Source organism: Paramisgurnus dabryanus, chromosome 2, assembly GCF_030506205.2.
Source record: "Paramisgurnus dabryanus chromosome 2, PD_genome_1.1, whole genome shotgun sequence".
Lineage (NCBI taxonomy): Eukaryota > Metazoa > Chordata > Actinopteri > Cypriniformes > Cobitidae > Paramisgurnus > Paramisgurnus dabryanus.
In genome coordinates this window covers 13,541,671-13,550,163 of record NC_133338.1, presented here as the reverse complement: position 1 = coordinate 13,550,163, position 8,493 = coordinate 13,541,671, and the positions used below count along the sequence as shown (strand labels likewise).

Sequence of the window (8,493 nt, the reverse complement as noted above, 5' to 3'; positions counted from 1 at the left end):
TTTTTAAATATACTTTAAAGTATACTAATGGTATGTTAAAATAATATTCCAAATGTATTCCCAGGTGAAACAAGTTCACTAAAATACACTATTTAAGTACACTTTCCACATTATACTAAAAGTGCTCTATTTTCACACACTAATTTTGAACTTAGTATACTAAAAAGTAGTATTAAGTACTTTTTAAGATGAACTTAAAACCATCTTTGTGTACTCAACTGTGCTTTTTTGAGACACCATGAAGTTGAACTAAAATGTAATTTTAACATACTAGGTCTGTATTTAAAAAATATCTTTAATTACAACTTGAACCCACCTTTAAACATTTACGAATCTACTTTAAAATATACTAGTAGTATGTTAAAATAATATACCAAATGTATTCCCAGGTGAAAAAGTTCACTAAAATACACTTTAAGTTCACAACCTTAAGGTACCAAAAGCTCTTTATTTTCGTGCAGTAAATTGTGCTTAATATACTAAAAAGTAGTATTTAGTACTTGTTAAGACAAACTTAAGACAATCTAAGTGTACTCAACTGTGCTATTTTCTAAAATTGTATTCAGTTACAACTTGAAGCACATTTGAACCCACCTTTTAAACATTTATAAATGTAATTTAATAATTTCAGATATAATAATATTACATAAATAATATAGCATACAAAATGAAATAATAATATATTGCCCACACATTTGTATACATAAAATAAATCATTTCTAATGTTCTGTATGTGACATTTGAATTACAGTCAAGTTTACTATTAGAATGTTATACATGTACTATTTTACCTGCATGTTTGCCACCAAAACATGTTTTAACTCATTCTAAAATGATACCTATTCTGTATTCATACATACGAACCGGTTTCTTCCATCATTAACAACTAATTAAATGTCAAAGAAACAACTAAGTATGTACTCACTGCTATTGAAATGATTTTACAATATAAAACAAAGATCAATGAAATGCAATGAGCTACTTTTATCAAATTGTGGAACATTAATACATCAATATGAAAAGTACACTATGAATATGCAACCATTGAATAATTATATAATCATAATGATGTAATTCTCTAAACAAAAAGTTACTGGACAAATGCAGAAGTGCATTTGAACTTACTCGAGATAAACCTACAAATGGCTGAACCAAAACACAGAGCAGTTTAAATGTCACGTTTAAGTGGAGGGTCACTTCTTCTTGCCATTCAGACACTGAAGACTTAATCACAAGGTCTGTGAAAAGGAAACAGAATATATACAAAATTAACCAATAATTAATGAACATATGCATTAGAATTTTGTTAACTTCTCAGTTTACCTTTTAAATCTTTGACTGTGTCCTCATCAAGCTTGACATGAGTGTCCGTTTGATCCGTCGCTACATGGCACTCTACAAGTTACATTGAACAAAGGGTTATAGGAGGCTTAACTCACTGACACTGATATAATGCAACCTGTGTGTATTACAGGATATTCTTTACTTTGATAATTGTGTTTTATTTTAACCAAGGGCATTTTCCATTGACATGTCTATTGTGGTCTTGCTTACAAGAAAAGTTCACCTCTGTTTAAGGAGATTTAAGGAAATCAGAAGTCATGCCAATGGACTCTATGCACGCTTAACTTCCACATTTGACTCAAGGCTGCTCTTAAGTTTCCGATGCAGGAGATTTAAAGCAGAGTGACAGCAGAATCGCTAAAATTACTTGTTTGCTGGATTTACCCAAATTTACAACCTATGATGTGTGAAGAATTGTCCAGATGTGCAAACTGAGAAAGGTTGCAAGTTTTATGTGTTGTTTTATCTCTGTAATCATTAAGATATATTCAGCTACAGGGGCGGATCTACCGGGGTGGCAGTTGCCACCCCATATGCCACCCCAGCGCGGGTATCCTAATATATATAATTTATACCCGAGTAGGCTCTTTTAACCAGAAAGGCAATGTAGTTTTTCTCTGCATGTGTTTGGGGGTGGGAGACACATATCTGACGATGATTGGTGTGTGTGTCTTAGACGGGGTGGGACAACCACGTAGCTGATGGTGATTGGCTTAATTTCCATCGTTAGCCAACCAGAGGCAGCAGAGTTCATACACAAGCATGCAGTCAGTCCGAGCAGAAAGTCTTTTACAGTGTAAAAAAAGTCCGCGCAGATTTGCCAATTTAGTGACTTGGTCGCTAGATTAAGAAACTTTTTAGACCCCTTTAGCGACTTTATTAAAAAAGCGACTAGGACAAATCTAGCAATCTTTTCTGGCGTGGTTGGAGACGTTTGGAAACTGCGGTGAAAGGATGCATCGCCCCATCCAAGGCACTCACATGCAGCCCGGTTCTCGCGCTGCAGTCCATCCCTTCCGAGTCGCACAAATCCGCAACAACAGAGCGATGGGAAGTACAACGAGCTCAAAACAAAGGTAGCGGACGCAAACACAAAGTATAAAAAGCACAAACGTTACTTTTCCATCGTTGAGGTTAAAGGCAAGAATGATTATGAACGTGCAACTTATGCCCATGAAGAAAGAGTCTCTTCACGTCTGTAGCGAGTAATTCTGATCTAATAAAGCACCTCACATCATCACATGCTGCCAAAACAAATTCTCTTTAGTGTCTTAAAGTGATTAAGTTGAGCATCACATCAGCAAATCAGAGTACTAAATACGGTCATATTTATAGATAAATGTTGCATCAGGATAAAAATACAAAAATTAAACTGATGTTAAATATTGCACGAGGTAGTTGCTTGGTAGTTAAAACAACTGAACTGCAGGTTTGTGTAAGCAGTAAATATCTTTTAAGCAGTTCTTTCTAGAGTTAGCCCGTCATGTCTTAGCTACTGCAGCAATCAAAATATTCCATACGTGCATATGAAATCACTCGTTATGATATAGTCTGATGTTTTTATTTGTCTTCGTTAAGGAGACAAAACTATTCAGTGTTGTGTATGTTTAGAAAGCTTGAAAGACAACTTAATGCAGCATTTTCCAGGATATTATGAAAAGAAAGGCTGATATCCATTCTTTTTACCAAAAAGAATAGAAAAATCAAATACTATGGGAGTGGAAGGTACAAATAAAACAGAAAAATATGTTGTGGAAGGGAAAGGAATAGATGAAGTAATGAAGGAAAGAAACATATGGATGGCAAAGAGCTAAAAAGAAGTGAAAAGACAGAAATCCATCATGAAGTGAGTGAAAGGATTAAAGAAGAGGGTTATGAGATGTGTGCCTTTCAAATATGTTTTACATTAATATAAACTAGGCAATCCTATTTTATTTATATAACTGTCTTTATACCATTATGTTCAACCAGTCAGTGTTTTTAGATATTGATAAGCTGTATGTATTAACTTAGTATTAAGACAAAGGGTGCTACAGAGATGCTAAAGGTAGCTGCTTGGGTACTTACTTATAGGAACATTTGTTGTTGCGGTTATTAATGTTATAAAAATTTGAGGTCCAGTGTTCACAGAATATAGTATATACAGTATATAATTTCTTGAATCCACGACAACCATGCAAGGACGCTTACTTCATTGCCACCCCTTGTAGTTCTCATGCCACCCCCTTGCCACCCCATAAATAATTTTCTAGATCCGCCCCTGTTCAGCTAGCCTGTACTAGCAGTGCTTACATTGTGCTGTTTTTTACAATTCGTCCAGCAGGCTAATCACGTTAGTAATATATTATTGTCTTTGTAATGTTGTCTAAAAGTGTCCGGTCCAACATCCAATAGGAAAATTCAACTGCAGTACAGGGCTCAAAATTAACTTTTTTTTGGTAGCACTGGTGCTCACAACTTTAAAGAGTTAGGAGCACCAGCAAAAATGTAGGCGCATCCATCCAAAAATTAAAAAGCACCACAAATACAATGTATATGTTAATAGATTTATTTTATTAAAATAAAATGCAACCACCAGGCTTTACATATCCTATGGCCAGCTTTTAAAATTTGGTCTTTAATTTTATTTTTTTTACTGCATAGTTTCCTAAATTAATACCCAACTGCTTTTGAAATAGTATAGCAATAATAATTTACCAATTACAGATTACAGGTAAAATGATTAAGATTACAATAGAAAATCTAGCAAACACGTAAAACACTGATTAATTGGGACATTTACAAAAGTGACCTTAATATAGAAGGCTTAATATAGAAGGCTAATATTGGTATTGATAACTGCATTACCAGGATGCTATTACTACTAAATATGTTTTAAAAAATATATTTTTTTATAAAAACATACCATCAACATTGTCGTGTTCCACATCAACATGGACCACAAGGATGTTTGTCGGATGTCCATTCACCAGCGCATGCGCACATACACTATCAAACACTCTTTGATAGACAAGTCGGTGTCTCCATCAATAATAAACACATTTGTCATGACACTATTTGTGTTTTTGGCACTTTCGCCATGTTTAAGCAAGGTCTGGCGCTTAAAATGTTTTGATTCCGCCACCAACGCCGTTTTACAGGATTTACAGTAAACACATTAAGTTACATCGAGCCATTTTCATAGCGGAGACACTCGAAATCTTTAAGCCACTCTCTCTGAAAGGTTTAACGTCAAGTCTTATTTTCCGGTGGTGGAGTCGCATTTGAATCCGGATCGTCTGATTAATTACAGTAGTAACATTGGCTGTAGTCGGCTTGTTCTCGTCATGCTCGCGGTGCATCTCATTTTCGCGCTTCACGTACCAATGTAGCACGGCAACAAGGAATGACTGACGCTCATATTAGCCAATCTGCGGTCTTCATTAAACGTAAGAACTTAATGGTGAAATTTGATTGGTTATGTAACGTTAGAGAGAACACTGAACCTGGGACAGCAGCACGCAGCATCACAATCTAAATCAAGTCGCACCACAACAAAATGGGCAGTCGCAGAAATGCTCCCAAATATATTTTAAGATCGCACAGATTAAATTTCGGTCGCATATGCGACCAAAATATTCGCAATTTCGAGCCCTGCCAGTAGCCACCGTTCAACCTGAAGAGGGCAGCACTCAGACGTTTTTACAACATATATTGTAGTATTGAAACACTTTATATCCAAATGTCAAAAAACTTACAGTAATAAAGCATCATTCTTACAGATCATTAACTAAAAAAGTTGGTTTAGGGTTTAGTTACTCTTTAAACATTAGCATAAGAAAAACGTAAAAGTTATCTAAATGTTATACAAATACTGTAGAACTAAAAACTTACCACCAAGAATAAGTATTTTTACGGGCTGTATCTTCATCTGTTCATCTCTACTTCGACTTATTAGATATTCTCGGCTCTGATTGGTCAATATGAATGCCGCTGTGCTAAAAAAAGACAGGCTGTTATGATTTCTGAAATACAACAAGAGAAATGAAAAGAAAACTTTACTCACAAAAAAAAATGTAACGTTATGTTCCAAAGGCCACACAACATACACGCTTTAAGAAGCTGGGTTAAAATTAAGACATACTGTAATACTAAAAGTTCTACTTATTTAATAGTTCACTAAAAATAAAAAGCAAAAATCTGTCATCACTTAACTTACCCTCATGTTCTCTCATTCATCTTCAAACAAAAACCGATGTACTTTAATGAAATCCAAGAAACGTATATTTCCCCTCGATGTCAGATCCACTTGATAACCTACTTAAAAACTGCTCACATTTCAAAAAGTTAATCGCAACAGCAATAAAAAACATCGCCGAAGTAATCCATGTGAATCGCGTTGTTTCAGCCAAGTCCTCTGATGATCACTATATATAATTTAACAGTTTTAGTTTCAACTTTTAATCCACATTTACCAACGATCACGCACGTTGTGTATCGAACAACTGAATCAGGAAGCCAATGTGACGTACTTAATCCCAAGAACCAATGAGGTTTAGTCAGGTCCGTCACGTGTGTTGTTTGAATATAAACACTAACAAATTTATGTGGACTAACTTTGTGAAATCAATATATAATGCAAGTTCAATGATATGATGTTGAAATTGCAATGTTAGCCTATTAAAATTAATGTACATGTTTAAAAAAATATATGTTTTTTTCTAAATACACTAAAACCTCTGAAAAGGATGCTTGTGTTTAACATACTTTTTTTTTAAATGTGTAATTAAACATATATTTTTTCCCAGCGTACCTCTAGTGCTCTTTTTAGAGATACGTTAAATGTATGCTTGAGTTTAGCAGACTTATAAAAAGTGTAAATAAAAATATATTTATTACCAGTGTACCTCTAGTGCACTTTTTAGAAATACATTAAAAGTATGCTTGAGTTTAGCATACTTTTTTAAAGTGTAATTAAAGATATAATTATTACCAGCGTACCTCTAGTGTACTTTTTAGAAATACATTAAAAGTATGCTTGAGTTTAGCATACTTGTAAAAAGTGTAATTAAAAATATATTTATTACCAGTGTACCTCTAGTGCACTTTTTAGAAATACATTAAAAGTATGCTTGAGTTTAGCATACTTTTTTAAAGTGTAATTAAAGATATAATTATTACCAACGTACCTTTAGTATACTTTTTAGAAATACATTAAAAGTATGCTTGAGTTTAGCATACTTATAAAAAGTGTAATTAAACATATATTTATTACCAGTGTACCTCTAGTGCACTTTTTAGAAATACATTAAAAGTATGCTTGAGTTTAGCATACTTTTTTAAAGTGTAATTAAAGATATAATTATTACCAGCGTACCTCTAGTGTACTTTTTAGAAATACATTAAAAGTATGCTTGAGTTTAGCATACTTGTAAAAAGTGTAATTAAAAATATATTTATTACCAGTGTACCTCTAGTGCACTTTTTAGAAATACATTAAAAGTATGCTTGAGTTTAGCATACTTTTTTAAAGTGTAATTAAAGATATAATTATTACCAACGTACCTTTAGTATACTTTTTAGAAATACATTAAAAGTATGCTTGAGTTTAGCATACTTATAAAAAGTGTAATTAAACATATATTTATTACCAGTGTACCTCTAGTGCACTTTTTAGAAATACATTAAAAGTATGCTTGAGTTTAGCATACTTTTTAAAAGTGTAATTAAAGATATAATTATTACCAGCGTACCTCTAGTATACTTTTTAGAAATACATTAAAAGTATGCTTGAGTTTAGCATACTTATAAAAAGTGTAATTAAAGATATATTTATTACCAGTGTACCTCTAGTGCACTTTTTAAAAATACATTAAAAGTATGCTTGAGTTTAGCATACTTTTTAAAAGTGTAATTAAAGATATAATTATTACCAGCGTACCTCTAGTGCACTTTTTAGAAATACATTAAAAGTATGCTTGAGTTTAGCATACTTATAAAAAGTGCAATTAAAGATATATTTATTACCAGTGTACCTCTAGTGCACTTTTTAGAAATACATTAAAAGTATGCTTGAGTTTAGCATACTTATAAAAAGTGTAATTAAAGATATAATTATTACCAGCTTACATCTAGTGCACTTTTTAGAAATACATTAAAAGTATGCTTGAGTTTAGCATACTTTTAAAAAGTGTAATTAAGCATATATTTATTACCAACGTACTTGTAGTACACTTTTTTGAAATGCATTTAAAAGCTATTTAACATATTTTTAATACACTTTAAATAAGCACGTTGGGAATACAAATGTACTAAAAACATATTACTTAAATTTTAAGTATATTTTTAATACATTAAATACAACTTTTTTTTCACCTGGGATAGCCTACTAAGTTCAAAATTAGTGTGCGAAAATAGAGCACTTTTAGTATAATGTGGAAAGTGTACTTAAATAGTGTATTTTGGTGAACTTTTTTCACCTGGGAATACATTTGGAATATTATTTTAACATAACATTAGTATACTTTAAAGTATATTTAAAAATGCTTAAAGGTGGGTTCAAGTGTACTTCAAGTTATAATGAAATATATTTTTTTTAAATACAGACATAGTATGTTAAAAAAACATTTTAGTTCAACTTCATGGTGTCTCAAAATAGCACAGTTGAGTACACTAAGATGGTATTAAGTTCATCTTAAGAAGTACTAAATACTACTTTTTAGTATACTAAGTTCAAAATTAGTGTGCGAAAATAGAGCACTTTTAGTATAATGTGGAAAGTGTACTTAAATAGTGTATTTAAGTGAACTTTTTTCACCTGGGAATACATTTGGAATATTATTTTAACATACCATTAGTATACTTTAAAGTAAATTTAAAAATGCTTAAAGGTGGGTTCAAGTGTACTTCAAGTTATAATTAAATATATATTTTTAAATACAGACCTAGTATGTTAAAAATACATTTTAGTTCAACTTCATGGTGTCTCAAAATACCACAGTTGAGTACACTAAGATGGTATTAAGTTCATCTTAAGAAGTACTAAATACAACTTTTTAGTATACTAAGTTCAAAATTAGTGTGCGAAAATAGAGCACTTTTAGTATATTGTGGAAAAGTGTACTTAAATAAAGTGTATTTTAGTGCACTTTTTTTTCACCTGGGGGTGCA

General features: G+C 32.1%; 1 long non-coding RNA gene across 1 annotated transcript; it reads right to left on the bottom strand.

The window, feature by feature from the left end:
* Positions 1 to 219: 219 nt before the first annotated feature.
* Positions 220 to 5,845, bottom strand: LOC135783763 (uncharacterized). Its single transcript, XR_010545772.2, has 4 exons — positions 5,543 to 5,845; positions 5,218 to 5,321; positions 1,324 to 1,395; positions 220 to 1,238 (listed from the first exon to the last, which is right to left on the bottom strand). It is a non-coding gene; the product is annotated as an uncharacterized lncRNA (long non-coding RNA).
* Between the last annotated feature and the right edge of the window lie 2,648 nt (positions 5,846 to 8,493).